We start from the raw sequence: 24236 nt of genomic DNA, 5'->3' as shown, positions 1-24236 counted from the left end.
GGATTCCATCTTACCTGCAGGGCAGCTGTGCTGCTTGAACAGAAACACACCAGAACCCCATGTGATTCAAGGTAACCCACTTCCAAAGGCCAAAGGCATCAGGGAATCATTTCCTTCCCGCACTCAGTACATTCCTCCAGGGACAACACCCTTCATGCTATATGGTAAATAATTCTTAGAGGAATAAAATTATCAGTCAGCAAGCTATCCAGATTGTGATTATTTGGGGATTAGCAAGAATAGAACTAATTTTGTGTGATATTCAGTAAAAACATCCTGTGGCAAAATCCTGGGAATTACTTGCTCCCACTCATTTGGCAAACTATTGCCAAATAGAGATTCCCCTGTAGTGGACACTCTACTAAGCATCAGTTGCAAAGGTAAGCCGGGCTTCCCCCCTAAGCTCACAATTTAATAGAAGAGACCAAACCATTTACTACATAATAGGATGTTCTAACTGAGAAGTACCCAGAGTGCTGCCAGACCACAGAGAAAAGAGGAATTCACCCTCACAGAAGTCAGTGGAAGCTCAATGCATGTTTCCATTTGTCAAAAACTTAGCAGTCTACAAATGTTTTTTATCCATTATCTCCCTTGATTCCCACAATGACCCTACAAGACAGGTAGAGCATAAACATTGTTCTTATTTCATGAAACCTTAGGTAAATGGAGGCTCTGGGAACAGAGCTCACTCACTACTGAGGGGCAGATGATGATGCAAACTCTGGACTCCAACATGACCCCTTCCCTCCCCGCAGCCCCTTTTCAGGACATCTCTGTCTACTCCAAGTGTCCTCAGACAGCCCTCAGACAGCCCGGTCTGCTAAGGGTTGCCAAGGACCAAAGGACTGATCATTTTAGCAAACAGTTAGATAACAAGCAGAACTGACCCATTAATCAAAGATGATCTGCTCAAGGGAGACTGTGAAATGAATAAACTACAGTGCCCTCTCCAGGGTAACAGCAGATTACATCTCTGACTTGAGTCTCCAGGGTGGCTTTCTGACCTCATGACATGGAAAGCTGATAGCCATCTTTTGAAGCAACAGAATTGGTTTTACTGTTGGTTACAACAAGCTTTTCCTTCACTTCCTCGTGTGTCTAAAGGGAAATTAAGACCTCAACAATGTGGCACTCTTCATCGTGATTCTGTATCACGTCAGATTTTACACAATTTGTTTAGTGACCTCCTTTTCCTCCACTTCTCAACAACCAGACGGTCTTTTTCCACATTCTATCCCATATTCTGGCTCTAAAGTAGATTTTAATTCAGGTTTATTAATTAGATAAAAAGTGAATTCTATTGGCTTTTGATTATATTAGAAAACAAGAAAAATCTCTCTAGTTTTGCAAAATGTTTGCTAGACTGTTATTGGAGTTTTAGCAAGTTTTTAAACTTTAAAGGCTTTTTAAAGACATAACTTAGTCATTCTTCTGTTTTTTTTTTTTAAGGTGCAGATTTAAATGTCACAAAAATATATTATGGTCCGATAAAGAGGAAGCAAAGAAGGGAAGAGGGGAAGAAGAGAGAGGAAGGAAGGAAGGAAGGAAGGAAGGAAGGAAGGAAGGAGGGAGGGAGGGAGGGAGGGAGGGAGGGAAGGAAGGAAGGAAGGAGGGAAGGAAGGAAGGAAGGAAGGAGGGAAGGAAGGAAGGAAGGAAGGAAGGAAGGAAGGAAGGAAGGAAGGAGGGAAGGAAGGAAGGAAGGAGGGAGGGAGGGAAGGAGGGAAGGAGGGAAGGAAGGAGGGAAGGAGGGAAGGAAGGAAGGAAGGAGGGAAGGAAGGAAGGAAGGAAGGAAGGAGGGAAGGAAGGAAGGAAGGAAGGAAGGAAGGAAGGAGGGAGGGAGGGAGGGAGGGAGGGAAGGAGGGAAGGAAGGAAGGAAGGAAGGAAGGAAGGAGGGAAGGAAGGAAGGAGGGAAGGAAGGAAGGAGGGAAGGAAGGAAGGAAGGAAGGAGGGAAGGAAGGAAGGAAGGAAGGAAGGAAGGAAGGAAGGAAGGAAGGAAGGAGGGAAGGAAGGAAGGAAGGAAGGAAGGAAGGAGGGAGGGAAGGAGGGAAGGAAGGAAGGAAGGAAGGAAGGAAGGAGGGAAGGAAGGAAAGAGGGAAGGAGGGAAGGAAGGAGGGAAGGAGGGAAGGAGGGAAGGAAGGAAGGAAGGAGGGAGGGAGGGAGGGAGGGAAGGAGGGAAGGAAGGAAGGAAGGAAGGAGGGAAGGAAGGAAGGAGGGAAGGAAGGAAGGAGGGAGGGAGGGAAGGAAGGAAGGAAGGAAGGAAGGAAGGAAGGAAGGAAGGAAGGAAGGAAGGAAGGAAGGAAGAGAAATTTACAGTGTGAAAGCTCTCAGCCTCCCTGTAGCCGTCACTAACAGGTGGGAGAATCACAGGATTGAGGAAGCCAGCAGCTTGTGGGGTTCACTCTCTGAGGACTTGAAAAAAATAGCATCTAGCATTTCTTCAATCTTTCAGTTTCCAAGCATTTCAAATACATTATCTCACTTAATTCTGAAGACTATAGCGTTAGACCATAGACCAGACCTCCCCTCTTCCAATCACTGCTCTTTGTTATAGAATAACTGCCTCCTTTATTCCTGTACCTAACTCAGACCAGATGGTGTCAAAGACCCCATGACAGTTACCTCCTCAGTGTGCAATGTTAAATACACCTTTCCCAAAAGAAAAAGACTATTTTGACTAATTAGATCATTGTAACTAGGCATTAAGCCTTATGCAGAAAGATGTTGAAATTCTGTTAAATTTCCCTAAATTTTGTCTATATAAACAATCCCAAACTTACAGTTCGGGACACTGATTTCCATTCTTTGGAATCTGTGCTTCCCTAGTGGCTCATCCTCAAACTTTGCGCTTGAATAAACCCTCTTTAAACTGGATTTTGACCCTTTTGATTATTTTAGGTTCACGAAAGACAAACTTATATTTTATAAATATTAAGAGTAAACAAGGCAAGACCGATACAAGTCTCTCCTCTCTAGGAAAACTGATGAATCATCTGTCCAATCAAAATCACAAATATACTTAAATATCACTGGGTCAAATTTTGCACCTCACGTAGAAACCCATTCTACAGAATAGCTGTCACATAATCGTCAAATATCTGCTAAACACTCCACAAAATGACAGCTCACTTCCCCATGAGAATCTGTTCCATTATCATAATACACTTTGGAGCATAAATTTAATCCCTTCCTTAAGGGGAGAATTCTCTAGGAGAATATGCAAGTACAACCCATTACCGGAACCCGTTACCGGAAAGAACGCTTTTTACAGCACACCGTGCAAATGCATGGAGCCCAGGTGCCAGCACAGTCATGTTTCCATTTTCCCGTCAGGTTGCTTATCAGCCACACAAAGTCCATCTTGGCAGGGCATCCAGGAGCCCCCCTCCTCCCTGCCAGCATCTCAGAGCCAATCTGTTGTGGATAACAGTGTGAGACCCTGCTAGGCTCATGAATTCTTTATCTCCTTGCGTTGTTTACCAAAGACTCCTCAACAAAGAGAAGGAGAAAGAAGCGACATCAGGAAAATAACACTCCTTCCTGCCATTTAAGGTTCTACCCTGAGCCTGCAGCTGCTGGGTACCATCCTCTTTTCCCTTTTTAATCTGAAAGAATACGATAAACCTGCCTCCCTTCTATTCAATATCCCCTCAGGTGGAAGAAAGATCACATCCTGTCTTGGTTGTCCCCAAGCTCCATACCTATAGATGTACTAAAGCTCCTTATTTCTCACCTTTGCAATCTGTGTACATTTAAAAAGTAGCAGTTTATATTTTACACTCTGACCAGAGTTCTGGAGAGCTAAGACTGCATTTACTTTTCCCAGTTTTTGTATTAAGCCAGCCCCAGCTGAAAATGGCCAGATTCTTTTTCACACGAATGGCCTTATGCCCTCCTCCAGGTCCACACCAAGCTATTTGGATACAAATGTTCATTAGGTCATCTGCAGTAGGTCCCAATTTCAATTTCAATTTCACAGATGAAAAGTTCTAACAAGTTCTGTAGCGGAGACTCCTGTTTCAGTGTAAGAATTTTCTAAACAGCAGTGGTGCTCAGAGTTGCTTAGGAACTGATGACTAACAGAGACTCTTGGAGGGAGCAGGGCAGAATATTCACTTCTCTTTGCTTCTTCATGGTCCAGGTCAAGCTTGACCTGCGAAAATGTCTGCTAGGGATGTGGGAGAAAGAATCCAGGAGCACAATATTATACATTCAGCACATAAGCAATTTTTAAAAGGAAAAATACTTCCAGATTCCCACAAGCAATCATTAGGATAGAGATTCTAAGAAGCTATGCTTTAACACTTTATTTCCATTAAATTAAGGACATAGGACCTCAGCAAACATTCTACATTTAGATCATTATAAAATTCAAACCCCAAGGAAGCCTTGTTGTCCCTTTGTCCTGCGGTCCCCACCCCTGGGCCATGGACGTGGCCTGTTAGGAACTGGGCCACACGGCAGGAGGTGAGTGGCGGGCAAGTGAGCTTCATCTGTATTTGCAGCCGCTCCCCATCACTCGCATCACCGCCGGAGCTCCGCCTCCTGTCAGATCAGCAACAGCATTAGATTCCGCATTATGGTGAGTTGTAGAATTATTTCATTATATTACAATGTAATAATAATAGAAATAAAGTGCACAATAAATGTAATGTGCTTGAATCATCCCGAAATCGTCCCCCTCCACCACCCCATCTCCATGGAAAAACTGTCTTCCATGAAACCAGTCCCTGGCGCTAAAAAATGGATGGGGACCACTGCCTCTGTCAACCTGCCCCAGCTATATGCTTCCTGCAGAGGGGACCCTAAGGGCCATCAGCAAGGCCCTCATCAGTCACCTGATAAAGTTATGCCAGACATATGGTGAACAGCGAGGGTACTGACAAACTTCTGTAGATCTCATATCGTTTCTGAAATACTTATGTTAATACTGTATATCCATACAAATATAACGTAAGGAGGATTACCATCATTTCTTATTTGACAATGTTTCCCACGTAAGTTAACATAACAAATCAGCCTAAGTAGTTAACATCTCTCTTTTTGTAAGAGGGGAGAATAAATCTTTTGAGATTTTCCAGGAAAATCTCCTGGGAAATACCAAAGTTAGTTTGAGGTCAAAAAACAACATTTAGAATTTTATTTTGAGATGTTGTCAAAACTATCAAAAGGTTTTAATTCTTAATTAAATACAATCACAGATCATTAATATTTACCTATTATTTACATGAAGTGGTAATAAAAGGTTTTATAGGCAAATAGAGAAGGTTACTTGTAAACAAAACTTAGCTTTTTTAATATTGAGAAGATTGAGTTAAAGAACTGATAAAGACAACATGAAGCACAGGGAATTTTTTTGATAAAATACAAAATCTTTGTTTTCTGGGCAAATTACTCAAAGGTAAAGAAAATCTTTCACAATCTCTTTATTAAGATCAGACCAATAATCTAAGAAAAGTTTACCATTTTAGTTTTATATCAGTACACTTTTGGCATTAAGGTTCATCATTTTTTTAACTTAAACCCATTCAATCTGAGCAGATTGACCATACATAAAATTCCTTTTCTGTAAACCTTCTACAACCTTTTTTATATTTTTATATCCACTCAGTTTTTGTCCTACTCTTTTTTTCTGTGAATAAAGAAAAACCCTAAACTCTGTAAAATAATTCAAAGAGGTTTATTCTGAGCTGAATGTGTATGACCAGCCCGGAACACATGGCCCCAAGAGGTCCTGAGAAAATGTCCCTGCAGTAGCTGGGTAACGGTTTGGTTTTAGACATTCATGGAGGCAGGAATTACATGTATGTTCCTAATTCAATACATGGAGGGTGTGTGTTGGTTTGGCCTGAAGAGGCAGGACATCTCAAAGGGGGAGGGGGCTTACAAATTATAGATGGATTTAAAGATTCTTTGATTTGTAATTGATTAAAGAAATGAAACTTTGTCTGGAGGCTTAGAATGTTTTAACATAAGAATGTCTGTTAATCAGAGACTAGTCACCGGACATTTACCAAAACTCAAGTGATTTGTTTAGTAAATCGATGGCCTGCAGGTGTGGTTTAAGCTTTGTCATGTATGGCTTTAGGCCTGTTAATGATTTAGTATCTTATTGCTACAAACAGTAATTCCAAAAGGGAGAGGGCAGGAAAAGGTGTGTCTGACCTCCCTTCTGCTCAGGGCCGGCAACTCAGCTTTAAGGTTTTCCTGGAGCCCCATTGGCCAAGAGGGGGTCCATTCAGTCTTCTAGGGGGCTGAGTATTTTATTTTAATTCACAACTCTTTCTAATCCTTGAACAACCATTTTCCTTTAGAATAAAATTACTTTCTTTTCTTCTGAAAAAACACATGTTCTTCATAACTTTCCTTATCAAAAACACATCGTGATTTCTTTGAATACCTGTCACATTTTTATAGGTATTTGCTATTTCCTCATAGTACAATTTCTCATGTTTATTAGAGATTCAAATATATTTAGCTCCTCTATACCATATAAAACAAGATGCTCAAGACATATAAATGTAAACTTCTGCCTATTAATTAACATTTCAGTACTTTTTCTTATTTAAAGATGACCCAGACATTTAATGAATATCTATTACTTAATTTAACTTAGCATAAATTTAAGGTTGCAAGTTACCAAAAAGACATTGAAAACTGTTTTCAGGCAGACATATTATAAAATATAATTATTATTGAAAAATTTATAAACTTTTCCCCATTTGCATTTATTTAATTCACTTGTTCTTAACAATTATGCTTGAACTGCTCATAAAAATTTCATGAAACATTAAACAAAGCTAGCCATTATCCTAAGTGGTTTAATATTTTTTGTCATTGACATATCAGGCAAATATTAAAAAAAAAAAAATCAGGCTGGGCACAGTGGCACACAACTGTAATCCTAACATTCTGGGAGGCCGAGCCAGGAGGATCACTTGAGCTCAGGAGTTAGAGACCAGCCTGAGCAAGGACAAGATGCCAACTCTACTAAAAGTAGAAAAAATTAGCCAGGTGTGGTGGTGTGCTCCTGTAGTCCCAGATACATGGAAGACTCAGGCAGGAGGATTGCTTGAGCCAAGAGTTTGAGGTTGCTGTGAGCTAGACTGATGCCATGGCACTCTAACCCAGGTGACAGAGTGAGACTTTGTCTCAAAAAAAAAAAATCATAGATGTAAGGAAACTAAAAAGGTAGACGTATGGTTCTTCCTTCTTTGTTTTTTCTTACTGTCATGCTTAACATACATCAAGCAATTTAATTGCACATTTTGTTCTTATGTTGTATTTATTAATATAATTTTATTATCTAAACATCTGGTAGAGATAACATAAGCTTGTCTGACTGTACACCTAGGTAGAAAAAATTTTATGTCTTCATTACATTTAACGCTGACAACTCTGAAGACATTCCTGCTTTCATTTTATCAACAATCTAAGCTTTGTGCAGTGGCAGTACCATAGCCAATGAGGTTTATTCAAGGCGCCATTATTGCTAATTGAAAACTTTTGCCAGTACCCCACCATGACAATTTGCAATACAGTCAGCATTGGCAATTTTTGACAGTCTATACAAAGACTGAATAAAAAAAAAATCTTAAAATTAGCTTTCTTTACTGAAGATTATCCTAGATCATGGGAAAAAGAGAAAGAAAGAAAGAAAGAAAGAAAGAAAGAAAGAAAGAAAGAAAGAAAGAAAGAAAGAAAGAAAGAAAGAAAGAAAGAAAGAAAGAAAGAAAGGAAGGAAGGAAGGAAGGAAGGAAGGAAGGAAGGAAGGAAGGAAGGAAGGAAGGAAGGAAGGAAGGAAGGAAGGAAGGAAGGGAGAGAAATAGAGAAAGAGAAAGAAATGGAAGGAGAGGGAGGGAGGGAAGGAAGGAATGAAGAGAGGGAGAAAGGGAGAGAAAGAAACATTTGAATTAGTTTCTATATTTCTGAAAGTTTTAGGAAAACTCAACTTATAAAAGCACTTATTTTCTTCAAGCCAATTAAATAGAACTCCTTTAAGGTATTTTATAAGTTAATTTGTTAATACTATCCAAAGACAGAAACACATTCTATTAATATATGTACAGAACATAAACACAAACAATACAAACACACATATATATAAACATACAGATGGATGCAGCCTTTATTTTAAAATTTTAGTCATGTGTCAGGTGTGATTATACCAAACTTGCTAGTTTATAAAACAAAATAGCTGGATTCAAATTGTGTTTCTGGTAGATGGAACAAATTAAAGTTACCTACTCAGATGCCTAAACTTTTTTAATATTTATGTAAGAAACTTTTAAGATATTTCATTTGCCAGTTTGTTTCTTAATAGCCTCCCCACCACCACTTTTGTTTCCCTTCGTTGGGAGTTAGAAGTCATCTTCCTGGAAGTTGGCAACTCCCTGGAAGTTTGAAAGAGATGGCTCTCACACCCAAGAGAAGACAGAGTAGAAAATTTACATCTGAAAGTCACAGAGAAAAGATGTGTTACTGAAAGTTTAGCACTTGTACTGAGGCCACATCAGAAGAACCAGGACAAGTGGTTTCAGGAGAAGGAAAGAGAAGTTTGTTAATATGCTGGCAAATAAGGAGGTTGACACACTCCGGTATTAAAGTATTAATGTCCTGCCCCTGAACAGGAACACAGAGCTTTTAAAGGGGAGGTTTTCAGCCTTAGGCTATTGCTGTTCAACTATAGTTGATGGTTCTGATTCATCCCATCTTCACTAGGACAATCTCATGACCTCCTTCTGGACAGTTCCCTTGAGCCATCTCCTGTGGTGCAAGGAACAAAGGACACTCCCCTGCCCCTCTTGACCACTGGCTTGGGGAAAAGATGCAGATTTTAATTTTCAAAAGGAGTGGGGCACGTTTTAGAGAGGCAAAGAACATTACCCTTTTTCACGCCATTCCCCCTGTTATATATCCCCACTGCCAATTGTATTCTTCCATATCTGTGGGAGGAGGGATGACGTAGTCATAGAGCTACTTCCTGCTGAATTGGGGGGATGTTTTAGATGGAAGGTTTGTACATTTTTCCTTCCTCTTACACAGCTACTTTAGATCACCTAAAGGCTTGCCCACCCACTTTGGTTTTGGGTGCTCTTCTTCCCTGGGGCACTTCTTTACTCTGGTATGGTGGACCCAAGGTTTTACTCCTGACCATTTCAACAAGGCGTGAGTTGTTAGAAGCATTTCATAGGGTCCCTTCCACCTCTCTGTCAGTTGCTGTTCAGGTTCTCTCCAGGCTTTAAGCAACACCTGGTCTCCTGGTTTAAAGGAGTGGAGGGGTGTCCCCAGCTGAGACGAGTACCTAAAAGAGGCAAGCTCATGTATAGTGGTTAGTATGTGACTTATTTGTTTAATATATTGTTTTACTCTGTTTTCTTCACTTATGATTATGTTACCATACTTACCTCAGGTTCTAGAAAGGGTCTCCCATGAACTATTTCATAGGGGCTCAACTTAAGCCTGCTTCTAGGGGCTACCCTTATCAGAGGAGGGCAAACAGCAATACCTTATCCCACTTCAGATTGGCTTCCTGCATTAATTTTGTTATAGTCCTCTCTAAATTATGATTCATTTTCTCCATTTTTCCTATAGATTGAGGTCTCCAGGATGTGTACAATTTCCATTCTAGATACAAGGTTTTACTTACTTGCTGAGTTACCTCTGATATAAAGGAGAGTCTATTATCACTCTGTATGAAGGGAGTCCATACCTTGGAATAAGTTTCTTCAGGAAGATTTGGGTGACTTCAGATGCTCTCTCTGTTGAGGTAGGATAAGACTCTACCCATACTGAGAAGGTATGTACTAATACAACCAAGCGTTTGACGTTTCCAGCTGTTTTATGCATCTGAGTAAAATCAATTTGCCAGTCATCTAAAGGTTAGGCCCCTACATGTTGGGTGTCCTATTCAGCAGGTCGCTTTTCTGTTTTTGGATTGTTTGAGCACATAGAGGGCATCTCTGAGTTATTTGTTGTATAGTCTGTTGTAGCCAGGGTTCTCTTAACTGAGGTCCCAGCAAATCCATAAGGCAACATGCTGGTAATTTGTGCATTCATGTAGGTGCCTCATAAGGGGCCGAACCAAGGCTTCAGGTAGAAGGATAAGTCCATGAGAATTCTGTCTCCACTTAGCTGTACCATCCTACGTGTCAAAACCCCAATCTTTAGCTCTTTTTTCATCCTCATCCATGTAGTAGGATTATATTGATCTAAATCCAACTGAGGTAACAAGGCTCTGAGGAACAGATCACTTTCAGCAGCATTCTTAGCAGCCCTGTCAGCAGGCTGATACTCTTTTGCAACATGTGTCCCCTTTCTGATGACCAGGACAGTGTATGATGGCCTCCTGCTTGGGCTCAGCCACAGCCTGTATCAGGGCCATTATTTCAGTGGCATACTTAATATCCTTATTTCCTGCCATCAGGAGTCCCCTTTCCTTCCAAATGGCGCCATGAGCATGCACAACCATGAAAGCATATTTAGAGTCTGTATAAATGTTTACCCTTTTCCTTCTGGATAATTGAAGAGCTCTGGTTTAAGCAATCAGCTCAGCTTTCTGGGCTGAAGTCGCAGTTGGCAGTGCCATTGCTTCTAGCACCCATTGTTCTGCCCACTACATATCCAGCCCTTTGCTGTCTGTTGTCCACAAAACTACTCCCTTCTGTGAAAAGGTCCCAGTCTAACCCTGCTATTGCTGATCTGACAGGTCCATCCTGCTAAAATAGACAGCCTCCAGAATCTCTAAATAGTCATCCTACAAAAGCTCATTCTCTGGTAACAGGGTGGTGGGATTAAGAGTAGATACAGTCTTTAATTTCATGCTGGGATTATCCAAAAGGCCTGGCATTTTCCCAGCCTTCCTGCAGTCAGCCAATAGCCTCCCTTCTGTTCTAATAAAGCCCAAACCTGGTGGGGTGCATACAATACAACAGGTTGCCCTAAAGTGAATTTTTTGGCCTCTTGCAACAGGTCACATGTAGCTGCCACTGCCCAGAAGCAAGGAGGCCATCTTCTCACAGGATTATCCAGCTGCTTTGACAAGTATGCCACTGGCTGTGGGATGATTCCCAGCGTCTGCACTGGGACTCCAAGGCCCATTCCTTGTTTTTCATGAGGGTACAATTTAAATTCTTTTTGCAAGTCAGGCAACCTCAAGTCAGGGGAAGTCATAAGACTCTGCTTTAGTCTTTCAAAGGCATTTTTACAGTCACTGGTCCAGATCAGGGGTTCTGCATCTGTCCCTTTAAGGGCCTTGTATAAGGGCTTTGCTATTATACAAGCAAGTATATTAGCCCAAAGTTTGGGATCCAGATGTGACAGAACCCTGTCATTCCTAGGAACTCGCACAGTTGCCTTTTATGTCTGGGCACCTTAAGATTCAAGATGACTTGCTTTCAGTCTGACATTAGGCTGTGGGATCCCTTGTTAATTTGGAATTCCAAATAAGTGATTTACTGTTTGCAAATCTGTGCCTTCTTGAGTGATATTTTATACCCATATGAGGCTCGATGATTTAGTACAGCCACTGTATTTGCAAGACAATGATTATAATCAGAGCTGGTTATAAGTAAATCATCCACATATTGTAACCCACATATTGAATCCCTTGATACAATTGCAGGTTCCCCCAGTCTCCAGCCAAGTTCTCACTCAACAGGAGAGAAGAGTTTTTAAACCCCTGAGGCAACATAGTCCAGCAGTGTTGTGATGTTTTCCTAGTCTCAGGATCCTGCCATTCAAATGCAAAAAGAAGTTTAATCTTCTTTTCCAAAGGAATGCATTGAAAGCATCTTTTAAATCCATTACCAAATACCAATCATAGTCACCTGATATTGTTGTCATAGAGCATATGGGTTTGGTACCATAGGGTGTATGTTTTGTACCATATCATTAATAGCATGTAGATTGTGCACGAATCTATACTCATTGGTGTGGGGCTTCCTGACGGGTAAAATTAGCATATTATAGGGGGACTAACAGGGATAAATTAGTCCCTGCTCCAAAAATCTGTTCAATATAGATTGCATTCCTTCTGAAGCTTCCTTTTTAAGGGGGTATTGTTTCCTATGAGGGCATGAGGACCCTTCTTTTTAACAAAATGGTAACTGGCATGGCTGTTATTGCCTGTCCCAGGGTCCCGTTGGCTCATACGGCCTCCCTCACTTTTTGCTAGACCTGGGGGCTGAGGGGACAGAATTTGCTGCTTGCTTCTTTTTCCTTGAGTAGGCATTGAAACCAGAGAGCATTCTCAGGCGGGACCTGTAGGTGGAGCTGTTCTTTCTCTGGAGAAAAGGTTACTTGAGCATTCAACTGGCATAACAAATCCTGGCCTAGGAGAGGTATAGGACAGTCTGTCATGTATAAGAAACTGTGTCGCAGTTTCTGTTCTCCCAGTTGGCACTTGAGAGGTTGGACCATGGGTTGTTCCTGGGTCTGACCAGTCACCCCAATAACTGCTACCATGTCTTTGCTAAAGAAAGTTAGTTTAGAGTTTGGGACAGAAAAGGTAGCTCCCGTGTCAATTAAAAATCCATTAATTGAGTCTGCACTGTCAATTTTACCCAGGGTTTCTGTGGGGATATTTGGATGGGAGGTGCTTAGTGAGGCTGGAGCCCTGGGTGCCCTCATTCATCATCCCAGTCCCAGACTCGAAAGACCATTTGCTCTCCTGGGGTTTTCTTGTTACCTGGAGCCCTTTGCAACTTTGGGCAATGCTCTTTCCAATGTCCTTCCTCTTTACAAAAAGCACACTGATTGTGCCTCACCCTGGGGTGGCCTTTCCCGCCCTTTGGTTTTGACTCTCAAAGGACCCTTGGTGGACGCAGCTAACAGAATACACACAGGTTTCAGTTTTCGTTCTTCCCTGGCGTTATATACTTTGAAAGTGATATCAACCAGGTGGGAGGAATTTGTCCCAATTGCTCCTTCCACACACTGCAGCTTTCTCCTTGTATCTGGAGTACTCTGCCCTGTAAAAGTCATATTAACCATGTGCATGTTTTCAGGGACTTCTGGATTCTCATCTGTATATTTCCAATATGCCTGCTGGATGTGTTCCAAAAATTCAGAGGGATCCTCATTAGCTTTTTGCTGTAACTCATGGACTCTGTTGAAACTCCTCTGTCTAGGGACTCCCCTCCAGAGGCCTGCCGGAATATGCTTTCAGCAATGCTTTATTCTCACACCACCTGTGTCAGCATTAGGATCTCAGTTTGGTTCTGCCATCAGAATGGCAGCAGTGGGGTCTGGGGTTCCATTAGGGTCCTCGCTGTGGAGACACTGTGCCTCCTCCTTGGCCTTGTCCATCACAGTCTATACTCACCTGTGGTATGTAATATATTCAGTAAGGTCTGTATGTCTGCCCAAGTGGGGTGGTGTTTCACAAAGATGGTTGTAAACAACCCCGTCATTCTCTGGGGATCCTCTCTATAAGTTGGGTTTGAGTTTTTCCAATTCAATAAATCCGAAGTGGGAAATAAGGTATAAGTCCAATAACACCCTGCTGGCTGTCCTTGCGCATTCAAGCCTCCTATGGGGTATTGCCGCAATGGAAATCACTCTGCTCCGGCTATGGGTGCTCTCTGGCTGAGATGACTTCCCTGCCAGGTTTTGGAGGGGGAGACCATTCCCATTCCTGAGTCATAACCCAGGGGTGGATGATACGGTGATCCAACAGTCGGGGATGAGGTTCAGTGACGTGGATTGAAAGGGTTCATGAGGTTTAACCTGGCTAATTCCTCCTCAATTCTGTCACCCAGGGCCTGGCTCCCCTTTCCAACTATGGCTGGAAATTTCCTTTGTATCATAACTTAGTTCCAGACTTTTCAGCCTCTTTATTATGCAATTGCATAAAAGACTGTACAGATGGGATTTCATCCCATTTACATCATCTTTGAAAAAATAATTCCAGTGTAAGATAGTATAATAATTTAACATTCCATTCAATGGCCACTTCTCCTCACACCCTAACACCTACCGTGGCCAGGCGGTATAATAATAATACATCATCGTTTCTTCAGACATAGTTTCATGGCTATAAGTTGACCATTTAGCCAAAATGCTTCCCAAGGGACTTTCAGATGAAACAGAAACAGAGCTTCCCATGTTAGGACCAAAAAATCACATAATAATCAAACACAAACAATATAGGGAATTCTCAACACAAACAATCTAAAATGCCAAGTCCTATCAATCAAATGGGAATCCAAAGGGCACAAATGCCACCCCAAATGGTGCCTCTAAACAAATGCCCTGCCACAGGACTGGAAGGTTCAAAACTCTCCCCAAATGGGTGGCCTAGTCCCCCCTCATTCCCTGGGAACCACAAATGAGCTCCAAAGCCAAACCAGTTTCCCTAGTTCCATTCAACCTTGTCACTTCTACCCTAGAAGGTGCCTCCATACAAATGCCCTGACATAGGTCTCTGAACAAATCCCCAGCCACAGGGCAGAAAGGTTCAGAACCCTCCCCAAACAGGTGGGATCAAGAATCTTCACGTGCATGCCGGGGACCTTACTCAGAGAAATGGCCAAGGCTGTCCAGATGTTTCTAGATCCATTTCCTTCTCCCCCAAAGAGTTCAGATAGCTAGGAGCTGCATCTGATTCCAGAGAGGGAGAGACAGAAGCTCCCCCAGAGTTAAACAGGCTCCAGCAGCTGCTGGGGCAGCTCCTCTCTCTCTCTCTCTTTCAACCAAAAAGACAGTGCTTCTCCCAACAGAGACCCACGGCTTGACCCAGGGCTGCTCCCTGCCTCTTCCAGCCACAGCCGCAGTCACAGGTTGCCGTTCCACCAGTGTGCCAATGGGCCTACCCAAGACCACCAAATTCTGTTACCAAAAGTCCAGCACTTGTCCCCAGGGCTGCATCAGAAGAACAAGGACAAGTGGTTTGAAGAGAAGGAAAGAGAAGTTTATCAATTTGCCAGCAAATGAGGAGGTAGGCAGACTCCAGTCTTAAAGTACCAATGTCCTGCCTTTGAGCAGAAACACAGAGCTTTTAAAGGGGAGGTTTTCAGCCTCAGGCTATTGCTGTTCAACTATACATGGTGGTTCTGATTCAGCCCATCTTCAGCTAAGACAGTCTCGTGACCTCCAGTGGGACAATTCCCTGGAGCCGTCTCCTGTGGTACAAGGAAGAAAGGACAATCCCTTGCCCCTCCCAACCACTGTCCTGGGACAGGGATGAAGGTTTTAATTCTCGAAAAGAGTGGTGCAGGTTTTAGAGAGATAGAAAACATTTTTACCCTTTTTCAGGCCATTCCTCCTGTTACACATGGACATTTTCTCCAAAAAAGAGTTTGGGGGCATATTTTCCTATTATTATATCAGAGGTCTGTTGCATGACCATTTGAATTTTTCCCTCTTTTTCTTAAGTGCAGGACAGCTACATTTTCCATGTTCTGACTTTCTGCAGTATCTGCACGCATCTCCAGTGAACAGCGGAGGTTTGGGGATTGGTAAAAAGGATGGGTAGGCTTTGAATTGCTTCCAGAGTAACATTTCTGGTTTTGTAAAGACTCAATTTATGAAACATGAACAGTTGTTTTTAATTCCTCAAAGAATTGGGTTGCAGCCCAAATGATATCACAGAGCTGACTTGTCCATCCAATTACATTATCTTTAGTTTGCTCCTTTATATCAGAGAGCAGATTTCCAAGTAAGACAGAAATCAAAACATTCCTATATTCTTGATTTAGAGCTGTGTGTCTTTGGAACATTTTAATAAATCATTCCACAAAGGCTTCAGGATGTTCTTTCTTTCTGAGCACATAGCTCCACTGGAGCTTAGGACAGAAGGGCTTAAAAATAGTTCCTGTCAGGCTCTGAATATCAGCTTCCAATTAGGCCAGCTTCTGACACGGACCCCTCCCCTTCTCTCCGCCCCCCTCCCCTTTTTTTAACTCTTTCAAACATCTTATCAGTTTCAGTTGGGACAAAGAGTAAATATTCTTTCAAGTGTTGAATTTTTTATTATTTTTTCCCTTTTTTTAAAGCAAAAGTTTATCAATGACTCAGAACCAAAATCAATAAGCCTTTTATGATTTAACCCTAGATGAAAGAGGTGCCATCAAAGAGAGTACAAAAGATGCAGCCCCGTCAAGATCCGGAGCCACTTCCAAAGGTAGCCACAAGAAAGACACAGGTAACCCCCTCGAGAAAACAAGACTTGTCTGCAGAGTTTCAGTCTTGTTCTGTTTAATGTCCAGTCCTGACACCTGGGACTCAAGGAGAAGAATCCAATCCCCAGCTTAAAAGGCAAAACTCAATTGCACTCGCAGTGTAGTCTCAACCCCTTCCCACAGAATTGGTACAGGGGTTCCTCCAGAGCTCAGCATGACCCTGTTATGTAAGGATCATAAAATTGCAGAAGCAGCAGAATAGAAACAAATGATATATCAAGGCTGTCCTAGCGAAGCTACTATGAAAAGCTCTTTCACTTCTTGCTCCTGCTAACCATCGAAACAATCAATAGGAGAAGGCATTGTTATTCTAATATTACAGATAAGCAAATTCCAGGTAATACTCTGCCCCAGGTCAAAAGAGAGCCATTCCCATACATATGTCTATTTACATTGTACCCCGAGTGGATGGATAAGAAATGTTAAATCAACTATAAACACTGTCCTTCCTGTCTAGGAATAAAAAAGAATTAAACTGGCTTTTTCAAAACTCCTAGAGTCATCCATGTTGCCTTGATGTTGCAGTCGTTCCCAGTTCGCTTTGGTTGGAGTTTGGGGTTTCCTGTTGTTTACTTGGAAGGGAATTTGACAGAAAACATAATATAAGAGAAAGATTATTCTTGAAGAGTTGGAGCTGTATAAAGTTAGAAGTGGTAAATGTCAGCTAAACAAGGAGGTTTGACAAATAATATCTGCAGTGACTCTGAAGCCTGCACCTCACTGCACTCCCCACCTCCCCAATCTGCCGCTAAAATCCAGCCTCCTCCAAGCCCAATCCCTGAGAGCCTCTGTCTTCTGGTCTGTAAAATGGGATAGCAGCAGATTTCTTTGAGAGTCCTGGAACATATACTGAGCCAACTTCTCACTGCAACTGTAATAGACTCACACCTGACAGTGGTCTACAAGGACCTGTGTGGTATAGAGACCTGTGTCTATAGGGGCCTATGTGATCTACAGGGACCTGCGCTGTCCACAGTGACCTGTGTACTATGTTCTCAGACCTGCCAGGCACTGCACACCGTGGGTCCCCTTCCTCCAGGCTTTCTCAGATGTCAAGCTCATTCCTCTGGCATTTTTGAGCTACTGCCTGTGCCTGAGCCACAGACTTCCTCTCTCCTCCCTACCCCCATCCGTCTCCTCATCATCAAGGGGGCATCATAACCCCCAACAACCACTTCCAATGTGGCCACCCCCAAAAAGAGCCCTCTCTCGACATCTGCCTATTGTTTTTCTACACCCCCCTCACCATGCTCTGGAGCTGTCTCTGAATCTGCTTGCTCACTCATTGTCTCTCTCCCACCACGAGGACTGAGGCCCCACGTCCAACAGAGTGACCAGCCCACACAGGGGCCCAGTAAGAGACAGCAACACCATTAGTGGACGGGTCAGATGGAAGGGTCATTATGTTCATGTTGAAAAGCAAAGTGGGTGGAAATAATTTTTTAAAACAGCATTAATTTTGAGCAATGTGCTCTTACCCATCATTTGCTCCCATGGAAATGTACACTTTAAAAATGACCTCTGACTGAATGTCATTTGAATATTTTGGGACCAGGGCTGGATGTGTCTGTATTGAAGACAGTGGATCAACACTATTTAGGTACGCTTATTTTACCAAGGCCCTCATGCTAGTTCCTCATGACTACAGACTGAATTGTGATCCCCAAAATTCATATATTGAGGTCCTAACCCCTAGGACCTCAGAATGTGACTGTATTTGGAGACAAGGTATTTAAAGTGGTGATTAAGTTTAAATGGGACCATGGCATGGGCCCTGATCCAATCTGACTGGTGTCCTTATAACAAGAGGAAATTAAGACACAGACATGTACAGAGGGACGACCATGTGAAGACACAGCAAGAAGGCAGCTGTCTGCAAGCCACAGAGAGAGGCCTCAGAAGGAACTAACCCTGCCAACTCCTTGATCTCAGACTTCCACCCTCCAGGACTATGAGAAAATAAATGTTTGTTTGTGTCACCCAGTCTGTGGTTCTTTGTTACGGCAGCCCTAAGACACTTGCCCACCACCAAAGATAAGGCAAGTGTAGAAGAATTTCCACAAACATACTGTAGTCATGTACCGCATAGCATATCAATAATTATCTTAAACAGAAATGGTCTAGATACACAGACCAAAAAAAAACAGAGATTGGTCAACCGGATTAGGGGGTTGGGGTGGGTAAACTTACAACTAATGGACTTGGTGAGCATTGTAGGGGGGAAAAGACACACCCCAAATCATGGTTTAGGTGTGGCAAAGTCATAACATGTAACCAAAATGTTTGTACCCCCATAATATCCTGAAATAAATAAAAAAATTAATGCATGCAAAACCATGAAGAAATCTCAAAAACATTATACTAACTGAAAGAAAACAAAGATAAAATATGCTTTATGATTTCATTAATATGAATTTCTTAAACAAGTAAAGTGAATCTACAATAATAGAAATTAGATATACAGTTGCCCCTGGTAAGGGTACAGTGGTGGCCTGAGTGGACAGAGGTGTCAAGGAGCCTTCTGGTATGAAAGAAACGGTCTATGTCTTGGTGTGAGTGGTAACAATACATGTGTACTTACTTCTCAAAATCCAAAAACAATATACTTAAAATACTTGCATTGTGTTATACATAAAGTATAACTAAATAAAGTTGATTTTCTAAAAGTAAAAAAAAAAAATAAAATAAAAAACTACACCTCAACTATATGCTGTTATAAGAAACTTACTTTAAGTTCAACACATGAAAACATAACACAGTCCTGCACTGCATAACAGCATTTCAGTCAGCAGTGGCCTGGCTGCATTTGCAGCAGTGGTCCCATAAGATGACAGCACTGTATATTTACCACACACTTGCTACGTTTACATACACAAATCTGTACTGTTGGCTACAGGTCCTGCAGTATGCAGTACTGTCACATGCTGCAGGGTTTGTAGCCCAGGAGCAACAGGCTGTACCTTATAGCTTAGGTAGGAAGTAGGCTCTACTCTCTGGATTTGTGTGAGTACAATCTATGGTGTCCGCACGACGATGGAGTTGCCTGACGACACGTTTCTCAGAACGTAGCCCTACTGTTAAGCACACACGACTGTAATTGGATGGGCGGGAAGAGCCAGGGAGATGGAGCTGTCCTGTCCAGAAGGAACTGGTTCCACGGCCTCTTCTCCCCTGCACCCAGCACATTCCTAGTGTCAGCAAGTTGCTAACACAAATGTGTCCCTTTTGCCCTCTACCTCTTCCAGAATGAAGAATGAGCAAGTGGCAGCCTCAGTCAGTCTTTCCCAGCCTGTCCCCTTCCTGGCTGTTTAGACAACCACACTTGCACCTACACACGTCCTGCCCTTTCCTGGGGCCCGTGAGCGGCCATCAGCAGGAATGGTCCGGTGGCTGTCCAGCCCTGCTGCTTGGCACTGTCACCCATGACCTGCCGTTTGGACAGTATCACAAGGTGGCAGCCAGTGCCACACTCATCCCCACCATGGTGTCCCCCTTGTGGAATCTGCCTCATTTCTGTCTCTGCCTCTGGTTGCCTGTTTCCCAGCTGACTCTCCTGGTCTCGTGCGTGTGCGCACACACATACACACACATGCACACACATGCACACACACACATGCACACACACATACACACACACAGACTCCCCCGAGCATTGCTCCCATCATGTCCTGTCCTGTCCTGTCCTGCCTCCCAACCTGTCCCCAGCTCCCAGACTGGATGTCCCCTCCTGAGCCGTGCCACTGTATATCCTGTCCCCAGTGAGAAGCTCACCTGCCAGAGGCTGGCCTGGGGTGGACAGAGGCTGGGGACACATGAACCAAAGCCCAGAGCCAGCCGTGTGGTAAGAACCTCGTGTGTACCACCAGGTACCCAGCAAGCTGGAGGGCAGAAGTGTGGGAACTTGGCTTCAGACAACAGGTGGCAACTGGCCAGCGACAAGCAGTGTGTTGGAGGTTGAGACAAGACTGGCCGAGGGGCACTCCAGCCCCAGAAGGAAAATGTGAGCCACAAACAAGCCCCAGAGCAAATAGCACCCAGAGCTCAGCCCCTTGGGGAAGAACCTGAACCTATTCGTGAACCCCTCACATCTGCAGACCCTCTATCTGTGACCTCACCCGGCCTGCACATGGACCCTACATGTAAATATAATTTTGCAGGAGAGGAAACTGAGGTTGAGTGAGGTGGAGGGACCTGCCAGGCAGGCCTGCTACTATGCCACCTGGGTCTTCAACCACCAAGTCCTCCCAACTATGGCCCTGGGACGTGGAGGGAAATCCTGGCGCCCACGGCAAACCCTGGCCTGTCCAGGTGCGCACCTGTAGTGCTAGTGACTCGGGAGGCCGAGACAGGAGGATCGCTTGAGCCCCCGGGAGTTCAAGGTTGCAGTGAGCTGCGATTGTGCCAATGCACTCCAGCCTGGGCAACAAAGTGAGACCTTGTCTCTTAAAAAACTAACTAAATAAAAATAAATAAGCAAAGGACTTAGATTTGTGCCTGCATTTTCCTTTCCCCATGAAGTAGAGAGAACCAAGTGGTATTCTTTTCCCGGTAAGTAAACTTACATGTGTCTGTGTGTGCACACGTGTACATGTGTGCACATGCATGCACAGGTATGTATGTGTATGCACATATGTAAAGAACATGCTGCTGTGGCTCAAAACCTGGGTGAACTCAAGTCTCAGTGAACTCATCTGGCATTTGGGGATAATAAGAGTTGGAGAGAGTCAGGCAGGATCATTCATGGAAGTTCTACACAAGTTCCCCCAAAAGAATTGCTTAATAAGTATCAGTTTTTAGTAAAAGTTCACCTCTGCAGAGTTTATCCTACTACGTGAAAATTGGTCAGGAATGTCTGTTCTTCATATATTTGGTAACTGAAAAAACATCGGGCACAGGCACAGCAGGAATGTTTTCTTATGCCAGCACTGTTTCTTCTATAAATTAAACTTAACTTCCAGGTTGTGATAAATTAGATGAGATTTTTATTAACTATCACATAGACACCAAGGAGTATTTAAATATGAGTAAGGTGACAAGGAAAGCAGAAGCCCAGATGTGCAAAGTCTAACTTGGGAAACAGAACATCACGGGTGCCCTTAAGTGTCCCGCATCCTCCCAAATGCACCTTGCCTCCCCACGGAGGCGATGCCTGCGCTTAATTTGAGGCTTCTCAATCCCTGGTGGGGGTTTTCCTCTAGTCGCACTACACAGTGTGTGTATTCCTAAACAAGGTATTGTTTATTGTCTGTTTTCTAACTTTTTGTAAAATGAAATCATGTTGCACGTACTATTCTACAATTTGCTTTTTTCACTCAGAATGTTACCTGTGAGATGGGTCCGCACTGACGGTGAAGTGCTCGCATCGGTTTCGCTGCATCGCGTTGTCTGAGTGCACCAAACTGTGTGTGTCTGCTCTCTGGCACATGGACATTTGGGGGCTCGCGGCTTCTGCTACGGAGGACATTGCCGCTGTGAACACTGCTGTCCACACCTGCTGGGCCACGTGAGCTCTCTCCACGCAGGCTTAGGAGCAGGAGAGGAATCACCAGATCACAGGCAATAGACACCTGGCCTTAGACAGGGGTCACTGCTAGGATTGATGATACAGGTATGAAAGACACAGTTTTAATCTTCTAAAATATTTCACTATCCCCATTGTCATTTATAAAGACAAGCCACTATTCTCCTTGTCCCTGGTCCGGGCAGCATTATTACCGGTGCGAGACTGGCCTGGAGGAAGAGGCAGAGGAAGGCAGTGGCCCCGCAGCCCCGCTAGGTGAGTGCGCGGGCTGCGCGGGAGCCAGTGCGGCCGGCTTCCCGCGGTGAACGCCTGCGCAGCTCCCTAGTGGCGTCCTTGTTTCCCGATTTACAAAGTGTTGGGCAATTATGAAAGCCTGGCTTTCACGTTCCTGGAAGCCATTCTGAGCACAGCACTTAGGGGTCACGCTGGAAGAAAACGCGGCGCGAGCTCACCAACAAGCTTCAAAATCTGGGATAATTACGTCAATCAGAACAAACACCGAAAGTGAACCGTGTTGGTGTCATTTTATTCCTGCGCAGCGGAGTCGCTACTGCCAGCGCTGGGAGTGGGGGAGGCTCGGGAGGGGGCTGGCGCCCAGGTGGCGCGGGCCAGGGACCGCCCTGGGACCAGGCCAACACCACCGGTGCGGTGCGTGGGCCCAAAAAGCGAAGAGGGGCCGGTGTAGGATGAGGGAGGGACTCAACCCTTGGGAACGTCTTGAGGAATTCAGATGACATCTGTTGGAGAATGTTTAAAATGTCAGCTCCAAAGACATCTCGGCAGCCGAACTAAACCAAGTTCAGTCGTCATAGAAGTGTAGTCACTCTGTCTAGCCAATCAGAACAAGACCTGGTGCTCAGCCGGCTTTGGCTGCGAGTCACCCCTGTAGTCCGGGCTGTCACCCTGTCCGCACACCCGCGGAGATCCACACGGGGTTGGAGACGTGCCCTACCTGGCGCAGCCAGCAGAGGGCGGTGCAGCGCCAGAGCCTGCAGCGTGGACACTATCATCTCTAAGTGAGAATCTAGTCACTAGAAGTCTTTACCTCCTGCCTCCCCCGCAGCAGGAGAGACTTGCAGACACTGCAGAGACAAACACCTAAGGGAGGAACCAGTCTTCTCTTGCTAACAGCAGCCTCCTCTTTAGCCTTAAATCCTGTTAACATGTGAACTGCTTCTGCATTTTTTTCTCTGCTTTACCAAAGATGTCCTCAAGGAGGTGGCAGGGGGACCCCATCCAGCCACACTTGCATGGGTCGAGGTGTGTAAAGGACTAGCCTGTGAGCCCCTACAGGCTGGGGTGACAGTCCCTGACTGCATCCTCGCCCAGCCTGGGGCCTGGCAATAAATGTTGGCTGGCTGGTCACACAAGCATTGCTCACAGGCATGCTGGCCTCCAGCCCAGGACACACCGCGGGCCAGCTCAGTGTGGTCTGTGAGGTGGGGAGACTGACCTGCTCTGGGTCAGACACCCAACAGAGCATAGTGACATCCAGTTGAAGTCTGGGAACACTCAGGAATTTGGAGACAGACAGAAGCACTCGACAGTAGCCTGGGACAGAGGGACGTGAGCCCAGCTCTGCAGCTCATGCTGGGGTGAGAACAAGGATCACTGGCCTTTAGCACACTTCCCGAGGTGCCTGGAAAGCTGGACAGCCACCTCCCGAGACTCTGCCAGCCTCCTTGGGGGCTGCGGTTTCTCCTGGACAGCCTCAAATCAGAGGCCAAGGAATGCTGAGGGAGGAACGAAAGGTAGTTCACTCTCCACTCTGAGCAGGTGCATATTATGGCCCCTAGAGCTTCAGAAGGTGGGAGGGAAGGAAATTTTTGATGGAAAGGAGGGTCGATTTCACACATGGGCTCAGTAGATGGTGAATCACCACCAATTTAGGGTGAATCCCAGAAACACAGGAAAGGGGCTTTCAAAGAGTGCAGACTACACACGTGCATCCACACCAAGGTCCCAACACACATCCCTGCACCCCTCAAAGTCACACGCAAACTGCCAAGCAGAGCTCCCGAGCGTGGGAGGCTGCCTCCATGCCCACCAAGAAACAGCCCACCTCAAGTACAGGAAACAGAATTTAATACCAGGAACAGGGCACACTGATGTGAGAAGGGGAGAAGCAAATTGAAAGCATGGGGGGACCCAGGAGCCAGCAACGCCCCAAGACCCAACTGCCCTGAGGCTGGGGGCCCAGGCCTGTCCGAGGAGTGGCTGCTGCCAGACTCACCCGAGATGGAGGGGACACCCTGAATTCTCCCCCTTCTGCCCTGTCTCGTGCTTCACAATGACTAACCCCAAAGGAAGCCAAGCAACTTGGAGTCTGGCGTGTCAGTGGGAGGCCAGGAATGGCTGCCAGGCAGACAAGCCAGGGCAGGTACAACAGGACAACCTGTCTTGAACACAGGTGTATCGTCCTGGTCCAGGTATGAGACCAAGCTCCATCTAGCACTGGCCGTGTGGAGGATGGGCGGGAGAATTACTGCGGTGTGACTAAGCTGATGCAAAAGGTTCCTGGAATTTTCTGGAAT

General features: G+C 44.5%; 1 non-coding gene across 1 annotated transcript; it reads left to right on the top strand.

Annotated features, from left to right (window-relative positions):
- Positions 1–7435: 7435 nt before the first annotated feature.
- On the top strand, positions 7436–7576 carry LOC123647798. Its single transcript, XR_006738340.1, has one exon. It is a non-coding gene; the product is annotated as a U4 spliceosomal RNA (small nuclear RNA).
- The last annotated feature ends 16660 nt before the right edge of the window (positions 7577–24236 follow it).

This window comes from Lemur catta, chromosome 11, assembly GCF_020740605.2.
Source record: "Lemur catta isolate mLemCat1 chromosome 11, mLemCat1.pri, whole genome shotgun sequence".
Lineage (NCBI taxonomy): Eukaryota > Metazoa > Chordata > Mammalia > Primates > Lemuridae > Lemur > Lemur catta.
This window is presented reverse-complemented; position numbering and strand designations above follow the sequence as displayed.